The 20099-nt window shown below is 39.8% G+C and overlaps 1 long non-coding RNA gene across 1 annotated transcript; it reads right to left on the bottom strand.

The window, feature by feature from the left end:
- Nucleotides 1-729: 729 nt before the first annotated feature.
- LOC139434790 (uncharacterized) lies at nucleotides 730-1566 on the bottom strand. Its single transcript, XR_011644095.1, has 2 exons — nucleotides 1459-1566; nucleotides 730-1263 (listed from the first exon to the last, which is right to left on the bottom strand). It is a non-coding gene; the product is annotated as an uncharacterized lncRNA (long non-coding RNA).
- Nucleotides 1567-20099: the final 18533 nt, after the last annotated feature.

The following is a 20099-nucleotide window of genomic DNA, read 5'->3' as shown; positions in this document are numbered from 1 at the left end:
AAATTCTATAGAAAATTTCTGTAGAATACTACAGGATTTTTGCGGATATACTATAGATTTGCCTACGTGTTTTACTATAGATTCTGGGAAATAATCTATAGAATACTATAGTATAGAAAATATACACTGTAGATGTTTTTTTTGTAGAAAATAGTCTATAGAATCCTATAGAAAACCCCATGGATGCTTTCTATAGAACTGTTCTGGAGAATACCATAGAATTTGTGACCTATATTCCATAGAATCTATTGATGTTTCTATAGAATTTCTGTAGAATATAATGCAGAATATTGGCAAATATTCTATAGAATTTACCTATGGATTTTACTATAGATTCTGCAAAATAATCTATAGAACATTGCTATTGTTTTCTATAAAATGGTTCTGCAGAATTTATAACATTAATTTACGGGAATTGTCCTTAAATATTTTACAGGTTTTACAGATGTATCTGCTCTTTTTACAGTCAATAACGTTTAATAAAAGTACAGCACTAAAACTTCTATGGGCAAAAAACCCAGAAAAACCGGTCAAATGACTGGCAGCAGGCTGCCAAACAAAAACCATAAAATTAAAGTAAAAATACTTTAACTGAAATAAAGTGCAAAAGCAATTAGTATACAGAAATTGTCCTTAAATATTTTAGAGGAAACTTTCCTCTCTTTTCAAAATCTATTGTCTTAAAATGTTACATTAAAATACCTTAAATAAAGTTCTGATGAGAAAAACAGTTTTTTACATTTTCTTTTATTAGATTTGTATGATCAAACACTAAAATAAATACAGAACCTAAAGAGCTAGAATACTGTTATTTTACAGCTTTTTCTAACATATTCCAATCAAACAGGTTCAACAAAATGACATCACAAAATGTTCTGTAGGAAACAATTACTCTGAAAACTTAAAAATATTTGTAGAATTATAGTACAACTAATGAATACAGCATTTCATATTTAAACATCATACTTATAAACAGTAGAAACAAAAAGTAAGTTGAATTTTTTAAGATTACTTTGAAACATTCAACTGAAAATAACAGAAATGGCAAAATGGCGACATATGTTCACATTGTCAATGTGAAGGAGCAGTGTGCAGGATTTAGTACGTCTAACAATGGGGATGTAGGTTCCAACCAATGGATAACTTGTTCACTCACCCTCCTATCCCAAGTTTGTAGGATAATGTATATTGGCTGCAAAAAACTTGAGGCCCAATCATGTTTCCTCTGTCCATTCTGTGCTACTGTAGACGTGGCAGTGCAACCTAGAGGACAAAAAGATCAGAATTAGAAACGGGTTTATTGCCAGGTATGTTCACACGTATGAGGAGGTGTCGTACATACAAATAAAAAAATGTAAAAACTACACAGATAGCGAACTATATTAAGAAATAGAATGCAATAAATTATAGAATATAAAATATTGGCAGTAAGCAATATTTAAACATTGCATTATTTACCATCCTGTGATCTCCATGCAGAGTCTGCGTTGTGGCTGAGGTAAAGTGTCAGTGGGGGGGGCGGGCCTTGTTGAGGTGCCGAGAGGTTCTGGTCCTGATGGAGAGAGGTTCTGGTCATGATGGAGAGAGGTTCTGGTCCTGATGGAGAGAGGTTCTGGTCCTGATGGAGAGAGGTTCTGGTCCTGATGGAGAGAGGTTTTGGTCCTGATGGAGAGAGGTGTTGGTCCTGATGGAGAGAGGTTCTGGTCCTGATGGAGAGAGGTTCTGGTCCTGATGGTTCGCAGCCTCCAGCCAGAGGGTTGTGTTGAAGGCAGAGCTGAAGTACACAAACAGGATCCTGGCGTAGGTTCCTGCTGTGTCCAGGTGCTGGAGGAGGAAGTGAAGTGATAACTATTAGTAAACCATAATGATGGATGTTATTATCAGGGCATTGATTATTTCATAAGTTTAGAAGGGGGGAACATAGTCTAACAACAGTTAGCTTTTGTAAATTTTACCTCGAGACAAACTTGTGAGACTTGTTTCTGAAATCCCTTTCTCTTAAAGTGAATAAATAAAAAATAAAACAATGGAGGTGACCCTAAAACTAACCACTGGATTGCTTGTCTAACATGACCTAGTCCATAAGTGAGGTAAGGGTGGGAACAATCAAACACACCCTCCCAGGCACTACGTGTTAGCGAAGTACAACTGGGATTTCGAAGAGGAAGATATGCTTGCTCAATTCTTAATAATAAAGAAAAACCAACAAATTGAGCACTTGAGTTTTCATTAGCAGCGCCTAGCTACAGCTGTGGAGCTTCGGTCAATACCACTAATGCCCTTTTCACACCAGCGCCTTTTCAGCTCCGGCTCGGAGCTAGAGCCTGAAAAGCGCCGGGTTTTCCTGTTCACACCGCAGCGGCGCCGGCTCTTAGCTCCGGAATCCGCTTCATTTCCAGCTCCAAAAAATTGTCGGTCCAGAGGCAAGAGCTTTGGAGCTAAGAGGCGACGTCGCTTACGTCTCTCTTACGTCGAGGCGTGCAGGAAACTAAACCCACCTCCCATGGGTCGACTGTTATGCCTGCCTACAAGCAGTAGTGCCTATAAACACACTTTATAAAGTCAGGCAACACTAACCAGGCTTCGTGTGATTCTGTTTATTTGTGCCTTACTTTGACCATCCGTTCACTGTTATCGATCATTGTGGAGAGAGGCAGACGTGTTGTTTTGTATTATTGCAGCTATCGGATGCAAGTAGTCAGTTTAGCTTCAGTTGCTATGCCAACATCACCCGTTTTATACCAGAGAAACTTTCATAACAGCGTTGTGATACCAAACAGCGTCAATTCAGACTGACACACATTCACTTAGGCTAAGGGGAACTGGGGATATGCATCAGCTGCTTGTGTGAGTCGGACAGTGAATACTTTAGAGCGGCCGCTGCAGTGTGAGCTAACCGGGAGCTAACGGGAGAATAAACTCCCGTGGAAGAGCAGCCAATACTGCAGCGGTCGGTAAATTCTGCAGAAACACATTAATAAACAATGAACCACGGCACTCTGGAGCAAAGTATAAGGTTGGAGAAGTCGTTATTCAATTTATTCTGGCTTCGTGTGATTAAAAGCAACACGATCATCGACCCGACGCAGTTGTTGTTGTGAGCGCCGTAATGGCTGCCGTTGGGGAGCAAATCAGCGATGTAAACGGTGACGTCATGACGCAGCAGGGGCAGCTCTGGAGCGCCAGTGGGCGGTGTGAACAGAGCGGGAGCTGAAAAGGGAAACCGGAGCTGAACCAGAAAAGCTCCCGATCGGAGCTAGAAACTGAAAAGCGCTGGTGTGAAAGCCGCATAACAGTCTATTTCCTTAAAATGGTACATATCGATGAATCTATATTTTCATCTTCAGGTGATTAAATCTGCATAATGTCCCTGTACAATAAGATTCAAGCATTTTGTAATCCAGTGAGGAAATTCAAGACCAGTAAATATTGATTGATTAAACAACACTAAATAAAATGTTAGTGCTTTCTTCAAACTCAGACTCTCTGCTGCAGCTGTACCTCAAAGACAAAACAATTGTCTTATGATCTTTGTTGAACAAGGTCTGATTGTCCTGTACAATGTGGGGTATTTTTAAATACTTTCCTAAACCACATTCAATACTATGTTAGACACAAGTTAGTTATTACTCACATATCAAAGTCTTTTCATCTCCAAGATGGAAGAATAGCTGGGTGCTGCCTGGAGAGACTGATGAGGGACACAGGCTGGTGTCAGCAGCTTTCCACACAAAGCCATCACATCTTCTCTTCCATAGTCCTCGCTGTCCACTGGTGCTCTGTCAAAAGAGTGAACATCACAGCCGTCATGTTAACACAACAACATACAACCAACATGTGTCAAAAGTGACCCGAATTAGTTTTAATTGTAAATATCTTTGCAATAAATTACTTCAGGATTCCATGTATTCCTCAATTAACCTGTTTTGGATCAACACCAATTTGTATTTTTCCCTTTCTTACTTTTTGAATAAAAATAATGTTTGTATCACTACACTTCTAAGGCACAACATGGGTCAAACATTACCCGTATTATTTTTGCTATGTTATTTCATGCATGGCTGAGTGTTTCTTTACTATACATTTTCAAAAATAATTAATTTTAGCAGTGATTTGGACCAAGCATGTATGATGTAGTAATACAAAAAGTATTTTAGTTCACACAGTGTGACATTAGCTAGTCATGTCATAGTCATAGCTTGTAATATATAGAGCAGAGCTAACTAGCAAGTTAGCCAAACGTTAGCGGTTAGCTGTTTATGCTATGCTAGCTGTTACTGAACATTAACAAACTAGATTCCGCTATAAGAAAGCTGTGAAACTTTACATTAAACTTGGCGACAACATTGTGACACCCCGCTGCATGTTTATGTGTAATTCTCCCGTGTTGGAGAAGAGAGGGTGGGGGGGCAGCACTGCAATAAACTGTAAGCTAACGTTAGCAGCCACCTGTTAAGCCAGTTTTCCCGGGCGCAACATCTTGCAAGAAACAGCATGTCAGGGCTTCTTAACATTTAACAACCTATTAATGATGAATACCAACTTAACGGGAAGAAACTCAGCTAACTAGAAGAAGAAACGTAACCTTAAATAAAAAATAAAACATTCACAAACTAAGGATTATCTAAATACATATTTAACTCCATTACAGTTGCAGGACTCACCAGATCTCAAGTCTTCTGTTCTTTGTTGACGTCCCGATACTCATATTTAACGTGTAAAACGATCCCGATATTAATCCATAAAATCCTGCAGCAGACAGCTGTAGCTCGCAGGAGGAGACCCACTCAAACTGACGTGGATGTTTCAAATGTGAACGACAGGCGCGGACAGTTCTCATTGGCAGGTTTCTTCGATGACGTTTATATTAACCAATCAGGAGTGTTGTGGACTCATTCCAAACATGCCTGACTTGTCTGCCGTGTTTTGGCTGAATTCTATTTCAATTGCCGTAGCTCTGGCTGTCGGCCAGAATCCGAAAACCATACATTATACTGTAAAACTAAGGCTTATTACTGTGTATTGACCAATGGGAGAAAAAAAAACAGCAACATAAATAAAACAAGGATAACTGTGACTTGTTGAGTAAATAACAGTGTGTGTTTTAAACCTTGATCCTCCCTGCAGAAATGTCTCCACTTTCTATCATTTTAATTTGTTTTAATGATATTGTCAACTGTAGATGTTTACAATATAGTAAGTTAGGAATTTAATGAGAACATATTTATTTACTTTTGTTTCAACATTGGATATTTTGTGTTTGTGGTGGATTCAATCGAATATTGAGAAAATTATGTATGTAAAAAGGTTTTAATTACATTTTACGTTTTTTTTAGTTGACGCTTTTTTTACAGTTTTATGATTACCTTAAAATTACAAAGAAAATCTTAAAGTCTTATAATAGTAATACACTTTTATATTACGAGTTACATATTTAATTACAGATAATACTTTTTATTTGACGTACATCTGCATTTATTTTCTGAAAGTGCAAAAATACTGTAAATATTATATAGTAAATTTACTGTAAAAAAAAGGAAATAAACGTTATTTGTGGTTATTGTCAAAATACTGAAAATAATGTTTTGGGTTGTTAATTTATAGTTAATATCTGCCATTTTACAGGATTTTGCAAGTTATTTAAAAAAACATGATACTTACTATAAACATTTACAGTTATTTCCTGTAAAATTATGATCTTTTTTTACAGTGTATAATAGACTGCAAAACAGAGTAGAGTACTGCAGACTCCAATGAGTTGTTTATAACAGACTCACACTAACAATAGATATTGTTATATGTCACTCAGTGATGTACCTGAACGCGTTCAATGAACGATCGTTCATGAACGCGTTCATATTTTGGGCGCTGTATAACGGCGTTCAAAAGTGCGTTCATTCTCAGCACTGTATTATAACGGCGTTCAAAAGTGTGCCAGATTTCATATGCCTTTCAGCCGAAAACCCAGTTAAAACACACCGTAAACAGGCTTCAAAATAATGCGGAAAACCACCCAATCTGGCAACAGCAAGCTGCCTGTGATGCGTACGCGCCTGTCACCCCTGGCTGTCGCACTAAAATAGAAATATACTAAATATATCAGACTCCTCACAACAAACAATGTGGAACCGCGGAACCGGCGAGCATTGAATGAATGAATGAATTAGTATGGACGAAGCCGAGAGCAGCTGCAGCAGCACTCGCTCAGAGTGAGACTCTACGGCAGGGTTGGGGAACCTCCGGCTTCCAGCCGTATACGGCCCGCGAGACAATTTGGTACGGCCCTCGAGGTAATTTATAAACACACGCAAAAAATAAAAAAATTAAAGAAATCTAGACCGCAAAAAAATTAAACAAGCGAGTCCCTGTTTTTCCTGGCCAAGGTCAGGGTCCTTGAACACAACACGAGCCTAACGTGTCATCACGTGGTATATGTCTCGACTGACAGGGTTGTAGTTCTGACGGAGAGCACCAGAACGCCTCTCCAACACTTCAGAAATTGCAGTACCGATAAGTCCATACACATGCCGCAGTTTCTGCGTGTCTGTGTCTTTAGTTGAAAGCCCAGTGGCGATCTGCTCATCTGTCATACAGTCAATAACTGTGTTGTTATCATTAGCATCTGGTTAGCTAGCTATGCTAACGAATATAAGAAGCTTTGTCTACAACCAGTGAGGTAAAGGCACATCTTTATATGATCATTATAGTTATAAAAAAAATAAGAGAATAAAGTAAACAGGTATAAAATACTATATGACAGTTATTAATAAAGAAGAATACAGTTTGAAAGTTTGATTTGTCAAATATCTATAAATTAAAAGAAAATCTGCTTACAGTTGTGTTTGGGTGTTGAGAGATGTGTCCATAGATCTCCTAATGTTGCTCTCAAAGTGCAACAAATCTTCCCAGGGGAGCATGCCCCCCGGACCCCCCTAGAGGAGGTTAGGTCCCCCCCACTTAAATCATGTTCACATGGATAGGAAACTAAATACATTTGCACACATCTTGTGTCCATAAATTATCTTTCTGTTTTGGTGGTCACGCCACACCCTGCACGTGCATGCATACGCGAGTCATGGTGAGATATCTGGATTAAGAGGTTGCTTTTTCTTTGCACAGCATGAAATGAATGAGCTGTGATTTTAGTTTTTTTAAGCAGAGGTCAATAACTTGTACGGCCCTCTGAGGATATTGTAAAAATTGAAATGGCCCATTAACATCGTACAGGAGACAAATAATAGCTCGCAGCAACGTATTGAAAAAAGAACTATGAACTAAAAATTAGTTCATTTTTGAAACCATGAACTTTAGTTCAACATTTTGAATTATGAACTATGAACTGAACTAGTTCATTTTAAAATGTGTGAACTGTGAACTGAACTAGTTCATGTAGAAAGTGAACTTTCCCAACACTGATGTCACTTAGCTTTAATCTCCAGTTGTAACAGATAATTAGTTACATAACAAAAGTGATCAATGTATACATACAGATGCAGTCACAGAAATTCTGGAGCATTGACATCAGATTACAAGGACAGTGACATTCATTCAGTTTAGAGTTCCATTCCAATATGTTGTATGGTTGTATATGGTTATGTATAGGTTACATAATTTAATTGGGCACATAATCCAGTATACAGTTGTAAAGATTTCAAAGGGACCCATACAGCTTTTGCAAAGCAGCTCAGTTCCACAAAATGATGTAGATTACTATGATTTTCTCTATTCCAATTTAAAGACGAGTTGTATAGAATTCTATAGAATTTAGTATAGGTTGCATCAGAGAGAAAATGTCATGCATGTTTTCTTTGAATGCTATAGATTTCTACAAATTTCTATAGATTTCTATAGATTTCTACAGATATGTCATGAGTCGGTTCTGTCCTATAGAATTCTTTAGATTGTTATAGTTTTAATTATAGAAGTTTATAGAAAAGTACACATTTATAGTATTCTACAGAATGATCTAGAGATTTCTATAGTATTCTATAGAATTCTTTAGCATGGCTTACAAATACGACTATGTTCTATAACATGCTATAGATTTCTACAAGATTCTATAGGATTCTATAGGATTTTATAGATTTTTTTGCTAAGGGCTACAACACACCTCTACATTATTTGGGATTAAGTGGTGGAATAGATCAAATAATATTCAGTATATCTAACTATTTTTTTCGTATTCCCGCAGGCAAAGTATCAACGAAGCTTACATTATACAAATGTAATGCAATATACAGACTGTTTAGCTTATGGTGATCAGCAGCACTATGAGCTCATTCTCTCAGTGTATCATCAGGAATACAGAGACACACACACATCATTTAAATAAGAGTTTTTAAATTAAATGATAGGTTAAGAATAAACATCTTAAAGTAAATAACAATAAATAGCCCTTAACCCTGTAAGGCCCTCGGTTGTAATTTTACAACATTACTTGAAGCTATCCTAAAACAGTCAGTAAATGTTTTGTTTTAAAAAAAAAACTACATTTACATAGTCAAACGGTCCTTTTGTTCAGCCTCCCAATGCTATTGGGTAGTACATGTGTTATAGGTCCTGCCCTCTGGCCATACACACCAGGGATTTTGGGCCCCATGAAAATATATCACATTGGGCCCCACCACTAGGCCCAGGCCACGCCAAACCAAGCACAATTGCTGTAACCACACCTCCAGAACCCAACCGAGTAATGTATGCTTTAAATAACTCTACCTGTACAGGCTTGCATCTATCTTGTAGTCCAATACTAACTGCACAATATTTACTGACACTGAGCTGTGAAAATATAACACTTATGGGGGGACAGGGCTGCTAAGTCTAGAGATGGATCTGTTGGTCCTGGCACCAGGGGGAGGAACAACTGATTTAGTATGAATAGCTGCTAAAAATGTACCTGCATTTACTAAATGTCAGCTAAAAGAGGAGTGAAATTAAAAACCTGTATAGATATTAACAGTACTTAATGTCAGCTTACTAAAAAAATACGTTATTATTTACAATGGACTACGCGTAGATAACAGACACATTTCCACCACTCATAAACCATACCCACCGTTTCTTTGAAAAACTGGGTGACATACTGTCGCCCTTTAGTCCCTCTCTTGTCTTTCTCTCCTTTCTTTTCTCTTTTGAAAGCCTGACTTTGTGAGTCGTTGTGACATGGTTCACACGTAAGTACTAGCATCCCTGCTCCTAACATGCTCTCACTCTCTGCTAGAAAGTGCCAGCGGTGCTGCACCGCATTTGGAGGCAGGACCAAACCATTACATGTAAATAGAAGGGGGTGTACAGAGGCTTTGGATAATTAACTTTTGGAAGAAAATAAGTTAAATGAATTGTAAGTTTAGTGTGTACATTATCAATATAACGTCCTATTAATGTTAATTATTAATGAATGATGAAAGGTTACTTAAACATTTTTTTCTTTATGTTCTAAAATTGTTTGGGTGGCCAATAGGGTGGCCAGGATTCAGCTGGGGGTGGCTGTGGCCACTCCCAGCCACCCCCAGCTCCGCCACTGGCCGCCCCCCCTCCCTCCAGCTGAAATTATGAATGTAAGGTGTATAGTAATCATAGATAACATGGCAGGGTCCGTTACAGTTTGTTTTCATCTGATTTCAAATAAACAAAGTCTTGGCTTTCAGAATATTAAACTTGTTTCGGCATATTCAGATGATAAACTTTGAAGCTTGTAACGGCATAATTACAAGCGGAGAACGGAGTAACTTGACGTCACAGCAGGCACAACAACAGCCGGTGTTTCTCGTGAGTGTTTTCCCCGGGAAACAAACACAATACACACAAACGCAAAATTACACAAACATACACACGTATACACACACACGTATACACACACACACTCGTGAGCTTCCCCCAGACGAGTAATCCAAACGAAAATATCTTCCCTCCATACTATTTTGATCATTTGCTCCGCTAATCAATCAGATCGATGGATTCCAGAGATTTTTCTCAAAAATGATGACTCAGTGGGCACCACTTAACAGCCAATCAGAATGAGAATATGTTTCACATGTGTCTTATTCAAATTGCGAATGATTGAGTGACAGATGAAGGTTGTTTAGGAGAAAATGTCGGAGAAGAAAAAGTTTGAGAGTGGCGCTCGGAAAAGGAAATTGTTGAGGGAAAAGGAGTTTCGAGACAAGCAGCTATTACAAAACATGCCGAAGCTTACAGGTTATTTTAAACCTGTAGGCCAGGATGAGGAGGGAGGACAGATGAGTTCTGTACCGAGCGGCAGCGGTGCCAGCCGCGGGGCCTCAGAGCCAAGTAGGCCGTCTGGTTCTGATAGCGATGGAGGAGCTGGAGTAGCGGGAGAGGAAAAACAGACAGGAGGGACATTATCTGTTGGAGGAGATGGGAGGACAACGAGGACTTGCTACGTGGAGGGGAGCCAACGGCAACCGGACATGAGGGAGGCCCGATACGTCACTCATCTGGAGGAGAGGACCAGGCACGCGTAGAGCAGAGTGGAGAAGTGCGATCAGAGAGCCTGCCGAGGCTATAAATGACTTTGATTTGTTGTTTAAATAGGGGGCCTATAACAACTATCAGCCCCAGAGCCTGATGGCAGGTTAAGGCGGGCTTGCCCGGGTGTGAATAGCATTGTTAGCTACAGACACTCGGGTGTAAATAGCATTGTTAGCTACAGACACTCGGGTGTAAATAGCATTGTTAGCTATAGACACTCAGGTGTAAATAGCATTGTTAGCTACAGACACCCGGGTGCAAATAGCATTGTTAGACACCCGGGTGTAAATAGCATTGTTAGCTACAGACACCCGGGTGCAAATAGCATTGTTAGCTACAGACACCCGGGTGTAAATAGCATTGTTAGCTACAGACACCCGGGTGTAAATAGCATTGTTAGCTACAGACACCCGGGTGTAAATCAGGGTTGCCAACTTTGGGTACCTGGCTGGAGTGAGATTTTGATATCATGGGTTTAATTACACATATGCGCACTAAATTACTGCTATCGTGTCAGCAGTGGGACCTTAGCATATATATAGGATATATATACAAACACAATATATACAAATACACAATATTGGACACAGACTATAAAGGGCACAACATTTCCTTCACTAATGAAAGTCAAACACGTTTGTTTCCACTGTTTGATTGTGTGCCTGTCGCAATAAGCAATTAATTGACTTATCGTACGATAAATAAAAATGAACTCGATAAATTTCCATTTACATGAGGATGTGACTAGCAGTTTGAAAGGATGTAGCCTACTTGAATTATTATTATATATTATCATTATGTCAGTGGTCCAAAATGGTCATACAACGGTGCCGACAATATTATCGTTTATCGCAATAATTTCCGGAAAAATGTATCCAACAAAATTAATTATCGTGAGAGGCCTATACATGACACACACACACGCACAAACAAACAAAATCTACAGACTTACTCCAAACTGCCAAATGTATTAATTAACACACTCACTCTCATATACTCTTTGACTCTATTTTGGCCTAGTAGAACAATAAGCAGCAGACTTTTACTTTGTTATCATTTCTACTGGATCTTAGATCTGCGCATGCGCAATACGGGTCGGGGATTAACCAACCGGCTCCCACTGCTCTGCTTTCTGTTAACGTTGTTAAGAGTGATGGGGGCGGGGAGGAAGCGGATCGACAGCTTGAGCAGCTGTCAACTCAACATATAACCAACCAAAAATGATTGCCGGTTCATCTTGTTTTTGGCGTGAGAATAGTTTGGGCAGCGTGAGAGCGTGAGATTGAGAGTGAAAGTGTGTGTCACATACCAGATGCGTGTGAGTTGGCAACCCGGGTGTAAATGCAACTTCAAAACCCTGAATACAGAGATATGATGCTTGAAGTATAGAGAGATAATATTATCTATCATGTCTTGTAAAAAAGGACTCACATTTGTTTTTGTTAAAGGGGCAAATAACTCACACAGGCAGTTGGTATTGTTTCCCCCTTAATCTTTGTTTGGATCAAGGGCTTTTCAAATATTTGCAAAACTTGCCTCTTGAGAAAGAGTGAAAACAGTTTTTGACACCCTACAATTGTTGAATTAAGGGGAACAACAGAGCAAAAGTCCATCTCTTTCCAAAATAACTAAAGTAAATGGGCATTTTCCAACAAAACTGTCTTAAAAGGCTTCCATCTACTATTACAGTGAATGAAGTAAGGGTGCCTTGAAGTGGGCGGTGATACCACAGATCTCCTCAAAGCTGAAAGAGCGACATTTGGTCCCTCTCCACTTGGATCTTCCTTTATATTATTAATACCTCACCCAGGAGAGGGAGTTGCCTTCAGCGAGTATCAAAGGCCTGTGCAGACTCAGCACTTCCTCCTTTATTAACAAAGCGACTCTCAGATTGAGACTGCACATCACGTACCATAAAGTACTTATCAAAGAGTTAGATCCAGGCTACATTCCTGGCGAATGTTTTGACTACATTTTATTGGTTTAAAATGGTGTTTCCACTTTTTCCAATGTTCACCTTTTAGAGTTAAATGTGTATGATAGACCCTTTATTTGTACCTATAGTGGCCTTTACTGCTCACATGTTACCACCTCACACCAACATATACAATACCCAGTGCTTGAATTGGGCCGGTACTCACCGGTACGCAGCACCGGCACTTCTGATTTTTACCCATGTGGTACCGGCACTTCTTACTGAGTACTGGCAAGCTGCCGGTACTCAGTAAAATGCCGGTACTCAGCCGCCGGCATGTCCTGACGCATGACAACAAATATCCCCAACGTACATAGATGCGTCATGAGATGCCGCCGGCGGCAGAATAGACATCACATAACGTTAGCATTTCGAAAATGTTAGCTTGGCTTAATAATAGTGCGAAAAGACAGCGGTTGTCGCCGGACAAGGATTCCCTCTCTCCTTTCCTGCTGAAAGATGGTGAGTGTACTCAGGGACGAGGAGTCATTTAACCAGCCGCCAGTAGGAGTCAGGCTTTACTTTCTTTTATATCCATAAAGAAAAAGTAAATCTGTTTACAGTTGTTTCATATGGATGTTGAGAGGTATCCATATATCTCTTCATGTTGCTCTCAAAGTGCACCAGATTGATGCATCTAACTTCAATATTTTAAAACAAATCTTCCCGGGGGAACATGCCCCCGGACCCCCTAGAGGGTGTCAGGTCCACTCCCCACTCATAAAAATAGCACTTTACCCCTGCACCCCCTCTAATCTCAGATGCACCCTGAGTCATTTTGTTTAAGTACAGTGAGCCTTTCTAAAATATACAGTAAAGAGACAAACCCACCAGCATTATAGGATATACTATATGACTTGAGCCAAATACTTGTTTTTGGGCTGTATAAATACATTTACTTGAAACAGTTGCTGATTTAGAGTACTGGCACCTTTTTTATTCCAATTCAAGCACTGACAATACCGTGATTGTCAGTCTGGTTGCCAATAATAGGGAAAAGTTCAGTACACGTTTATGCAAAGGACAAGAAAAATGTCTACCTTACCTTTGAGAATGAGTTGTGCTGGTAAAATACATTTGCATTATGAGGGAAACTCTAAATTACAAAATGTACATAGAAAACGTGTTTTGTGCAATTAAATTGAAATGTATCACCCGTCTGCCTCATTTGAGGGGGTCCAGGGAAGAATATTGTAGCCTAACATATCTAAACTATTACCATTTACTATACAGCTTTAAAAATAGCAATGGTTTTCTGAAACAGACGGCAGTATTTGCTATGGCAACAACGTTTACATATCCTGCAAATCCTCACCTCTTCCACCACCTTTTCTTAACACTTCCAATAAGTGCCTTATGTTGGAGCATTAAACTCGATTGAAGCATAAAAAAGAGCAATCAGAAAACACTAAATATCTCCTCTGTTAGATGAGATTAACAATTTAAGAGCTGCAAAGCTGCTCCGAGTTGAACATGGGGAGCATTCTGAACGTCATGTCATTTCTTTAAATAACCAATTATTCTGAGTAAAATCATTTTCTATGATGCTGAAACAGCTCAGAGGAGAAAAGGAACCATCACAGTTTTAAATAGAAATAGGTTGCTAAAGCATGACATACTGTGAAACTTGCAGTCCAGCAAAAAATGAGTGTAAGTCGCAGCAGGCACTCAGGTCCCTGTCTCTCCCTGTAACACACTACAAGTTACACTCTTCTGAACAAGTGATGACCTTATTCAAATATCCCAACATTTAAAGCATTACATCTAATGGGAATGGGCTCATTAGATTAACCCCAATTTGTGTAATGACCAGTTACAGTATGGAATATGTTGAACCATCTCCCTTTGTGCTTTTGGAAAATATCTGCACTGCTGAATGGATTTCTTTGGGCTGAAATATGTTTCCCCTTTGGTCATGGAAAATATCCAATATCACGATACTTCTGAATAAATACATGATATTGACATTGCAACAATATAGTAGGGTTGACTATGCGTACTTCCTCATATACAACTAATCAGTAATATGGATACAATGGTAAATAATAGCAACAACAGTCTTGTAATAAAATAAAATAGTTCATAAAATTGCACCCTTTCCTCTAATGCATTCTTTAAAAACCAACTGATGACACATATATGCATTACAAATCCAAAGTTGAAGACAATATAAAGTCTCATATCATGATAATGATGTCATATCAATATAACGCCCAGTCCAAGGTGTAATTCCTACCAAAAATGTGAAATCAGATGTTACGATAGTGCCTCCTTTGATAGCAACCCACAAGCCTAAGAGAGCGTCTAACACACAGAGTGGCAAGGTGACACTTTCTACCTACTGGGACTCGGTGCTTATTTACCCTTTATAAGACATTATGAAATTAAAATATGAATAGGAAAGCTCTCTGAAGGTGACATAAACAGTTTAAATGTTTCCTCATGCTCACATGACAGCTGAGAGGTGCTCGAGCCAGCAGAGGAATTCACAACATTAAAGCTCATAAAGGCCCTATGGTTACCCAATTAAAATGAATCATTGCTTCAGGAAATACTGTGAAGAACTATGAACACCACTATAAGGGCTTAGTGAATGCAGTTTATATTGGCAGTTTTCTTTACTCCTCCACTCTTTTCCCAGAATGTATTTAGATGAAATAAGTGAGCTAAATGAAAGAATATCATCCCCGGAGGTTCTTGCAGGGTAGGAGATCCCATGCTTTACCCTCGATCCACAAGGCACTAAGTTTAACAACCGGGTAGAAAATGTGGCTGCTCTACTCTGCCGGTGTAAAAATAAAACTCATTATATACATTTTGTTGAAAAGCCAAAAAGCTGCTCTGCTTCGAGAACAAAAACTGTTGAAGATCGAAAGTTGGTGTTGTAAAATCATGTTTTAATTAGTGATGTGAGAAAAATGTCAATTACAAATGAGAGACACTGTCCTGCATGTGCAATGCCCTCTGTTCAAGTAAATCGTAGAGGTTCCTCAAGTTTTTGTAGGTAAGATTGCACTTGAAGTCCATTATTTCGGTCATTTAATCACCTCACTTGGGATCACACTAAGAATAACACAAGTACTTTTACAAAAAACGCTGATGGGTGATTTTTGAATTCTCGTTCTGAGACTTTCTGAACTTTATTAGAAGTTTTAAGTTTTGACCACAATCAGGAACATTATAAATTGGCTGAGGTGTAGATTCATGCCTCCAGGCATCTGTGACTTTGACACTGAGTTTCTCAATAACCCACAAAAGTTGAAGAGTTACACTAACTGCTGGTCAATGTCGATAGGCGGCTGTATTAATGCAATAAAAATGGTCACCTTGTCTCGCTTTTCAGACACTTTTTCCTGCTACCATCTGGCTGATCTATGTCATTTTCATTGCCTGAGGAGTGGCGGAGATTTGAAACTAATCCGCAGAATGTGATTTCCCTTGGACCTGCTGTCTCAAAGGTGCAGATAATTTTACAGCAAAAATACATCTTCGAGACAAAAGAGTTAGTACTATGAGTCTGTTCACAGAGGCCCAGCCCAAAGGCTTGACCTCGTGAAACAAAAAGTGTGCAACAGAGAATCTAACGGAGTGGTGAGAAGCAAAGCCAAACCATAGTGTAAGTGTAGGAGAAGAATAATAATATTGGTGCAATGTTGACTTACAGAGTTTATTCTACCCAAAGGACCAATTATAGACATATGCATTTACCTTTTAAGTACATCAGATGCATAAAAGAAGAGAGTAATAAAACCTCGTGACCTCAGAAACAGCTCAAATCAAGGTGGGAGTTTTTACTTTAAACACCTAACGGCCCGTCCACACGGCAGCGTGCGTTGCTTCAACAGAGACGCTTCACATTCACGTTGAATGGGGTGACGTCACACTTTGCCGAACTGCATTGTGGTTCCGTCGCGTTGCTTTGCACACGCCCACCGGCAAGCTTCAACGCACGCTGCCGTGTGGACGTACCGTAAAAGCTGAACAGTTAATATAAGCATGCCCTTTCACAGCAGGCTGGATCTTTAATAATTCTGCAATTCAACAGTACCATACAACCTCTGACTGCTTGACCTAGCCATATAATAGTATTTAAAGCACCAGAAAAAAAATCTCAGCTGTGAGTGCAAATTAGAATGTCACACCTTTCCTGTTTCAGACTCGTTTAGCAGAGCTCTCATACTTTAGCTGCCAGAATAACAGGTGTTGAAAAAAAGGGATGATACACATATTACTGTGATGGGCTGTATAAGCTGTAATTCATTTTGGGCCTTTCATATGTTTTACTCTTCTTACAGTCAGCTTTTGAGCCCGTACAAACTCCAGTAACAGTTTTGGTTGAAAAAATAAAAATACAGCTTCATCTTCTGAAAGAGATTACTAACATATGGAGATCAAATGTCTACTGGATTCTTTTTTACAGTCTCATTAAACGTAGAATGACAGTAAGAAGTTGAATAGATGTACCTGAGGGTTTTAGTCAGTGTGAATTCTGAGTGATACGTTTTGTATTCCTCCCTGTGACTTCAGGGAGCCTCAATCAGGAAACTCACTGTAACTCAGGCAGCTATCAGAGCTGAGGATGACACTTCAGACACCCAAACTGATTTAGCAGTTCATATACGCAGATAACATTATTGATTACTTAAAATGTTATAACATGTTATCAGAGTTGAAGCGTACTCTTTATGAGCCAGTCAGAGGAAATAAAACATAGAAGAGCAGAGATTTATTGCCACGGTATATGGCTGTCAAAGTAATATATCATTTACTGTGGTTATGATTGATACATGTTGGTAAAAAGAGTATTTTTCATTTGTCCTACTGTATATTGTAAATTATGGATGTTTTTTTTATATTGACCAATAAATACTGATTAACAAGACTGTTTGTTCACACTACAATGTTTAGCTTCACATGATGGTTAGTACACTGTCTCCGGATAGGACTTGGGTTGTGGTTGATTAGTCTCTTTTGCTTTGGTTTTGCTCTTTTGATAATGATGACCTGGAAATACAAAGTGAGATAAGATATGATAAGAGCTGGAGCAGGGTTTCCGCCAGACCAGGGGTGTTTCTCAATGTCGAGTACGCTTGCTTGGTAGCACATGTCTTCCGAGCGTCTTGCTTCAGAAGCTAGGCAAAAATACTTCCTGGCAGTCGGAAAACGAAGAGTGGAACAGGCGAGTAAGTGTGCGTCATATGAGAGGCCCCGCCTTACATTCTCCGCAACAGATTTGGGGAAATTGGTCCGTGCGCAAAGCATTGTGGGGATTTTAAGACAGCGGAGTCTACACATGTGCAGCCTCGAAATTTCTCCAAACGAAGTACACCGGGCTCGGTAGAATTTCAAGTATCCTGGACATTGGAACAGTACTTCGGCGGTGTCACTACCCGATCTGCAGCCCTACCCGATCTGCAGTGCGCATGTGCGAGATGGTCCGCCATATTGGACAACTCCGGACGGCAACCCAAGTAGGACCCTAGACACAGTGACTTTTGGCAAAGCTCAAAAAGAAAACTCGAGAGAGATGAGTTATTGTTATTACAACGTGACTTCACTATTATTTAACAACTTTTTTTATTGGGTTCTTTTATTTGGGGTTAAGTACATTGTCAGAATAAGTGAGAAATGTATTTAACTTCTGTTAGACAGCTATATGCCATACATGTTTGCATACTTTCACAGTAAATATTTACTCAGTATGATAGTGACGTCACGTTGTGTCACGTGACTTGGATTTTGAATTGAGCTGTCCCTTTATAGATACTATCTCTTTACGTATTTGTGATGGGAATTCCGGTTCTTTTTAGTGAGCCGGTTCATTTGGCTCGGCTCACTAAGAAGAGCCGGCTCTTTCGGCTCCTAAACGGCTCTTCATTTTGCCACAGTTTACCGCAAGTTCACGCGCGTGCTCCACTAGCACCCCCGGTCAAGGCTCGTCGGCAGTACACTTTTCGTCACAGGAACACGCTTTGCTGGCGGCGAAAATAATCCCACCAGACTCCTTTGCCCCTCCAACAGAGGGATGTCCTTGTCCTTTTTCCTTTTCGTCATTTCAAGCTATAAAAACTCTCGATCTTCTCTCAAATTATTTATTTTTTTGGATGCCCTCGGCTCGAGTTCAGGGCGTTCCGAGCTGAATAAGGAGCGTCAAATGACCGCAAGACGCTCCCGTGGTGGAAATGCTGAACTGGAGTAATTCTCAAAATATTATATATTACTGAACATTAATACTTTCTTATCACATGATGCCACAAATAAATACAAGAGAGTGATACAAATGATGTGACTGTACAACTTTATTGTCTTAGGCTTAAAAATAGCCAATTATTTTTGTATGGGATACTATTACTATCTTTTTAAGTATAAACCATTGGTCGGGTTTGGATTTCTTTGATTTCAAGATAGGTCTCCATTTATTTATAATCTCCCAATTATGTAGAACGCAGAATCATGTCCGCAATATGACATATCTTCTAAAAATGTCAACACAGCTCAAATTGATATAATCTTGTTCCAAAATGGAAAACATTAGCGTCACACACAGACACACGGCTGCAAACACACTACTGAGCACCGACCTTGGGTTAAAAGGTAGGAAAGAAGGAAGACAAACTAAAGGAAGAATAGCCCTTGCCACCTTAAGGACAATGTTATTAGTTACAGGAAGACTGGGGGAGACATGCACTGCAGAGTGTTATTTCTCTCTCCCCCTATCAGTGGTCTCATCTCTCTTGCGGCTTTCACACCAGCGCTTTTCAGTTTCTAGCTCCGAGCGGGAGCTTTTCTGGTTCAGCTCCGGTTTCCCTTTTCAGCTCCCGCTCTGTGCACACCGCCCACTGGCGCCCCAGAGCTGCCCTTGCTGCGCCATGACGTCACCGTTTACATCGCTGATTTGCCCCCCAACGGCAGCCATTACGGCAGCTCACAACAACAACAACAACAACAGCGTCGGGTCGATGATCGTGTTGCTTTTAATCACACGAAGCCAGAATAAATTGAATAACGACTTCTCCAACCTTATACTTTGCTCCTGAGTGCCGTGGTTCATTGTTTATTCATGTGTTTCTGCAGCATTTACCGACCGCTGCAGTGCTGCTCTTCCACGGGAGCTTATTCTCCCGTTAGCTCCCGGTTAGCTCACACTGCAGCGGCCGCTCTAAAGTATTCACTGTCCGACTCACACAAGCAGCTGATGCATATCCCCAGTTCCCTTAGCCTAAGTGAATGTGTGTCAGTCTGAATTGACGCTGTTTGGTATCACAACGCTGTTATGAAAGTTTCTCTGGTATAAAACGGGTGATGTTGGCATAGCAACCGAAGCTAAACTGACTACTTGCATCCGATAGCTGCAATAATACAAAACAACACGTCTGCCTCTCTCCACAATGATCGATAACAGTGAACGGAATCACACGAAGCCTGGTTAGTGTTGCCTGACTTTATAAAGTGTGTTTATAGGCACTACTGCTTGTAGGCAGGCATAACAGTCGACCCATGGGAGGTGGGTTTAGTTTCCTGCACGCCTCGACGTAAGAGAGACGTAAGCGACATCGCCTCTTAGCTCCAAAGCTCTTGCCTCTGGACCGACAATTTTTTGGAGCTGGAAATGAAGCGGATTCCGGAGCTAAGA

The sequence above is a fragment of the Pseudochaenichthys georgianus genome, chromosome 11 (assembly GCF_902827115.2).
Source record: "Pseudochaenichthys georgianus chromosome 11, fPseGeo1.2, whole genome shotgun sequence".
NCBI classification, from domain to species: domain Eukaryota; kingdom Metazoa; phylum Chordata; class Actinopteri; order Perciformes; family Channichthyidae; genus Pseudochaenichthys; species Pseudochaenichthys georgianus.
This window is presented reverse-complemented; position numbering and strand designations above follow the sequence as displayed.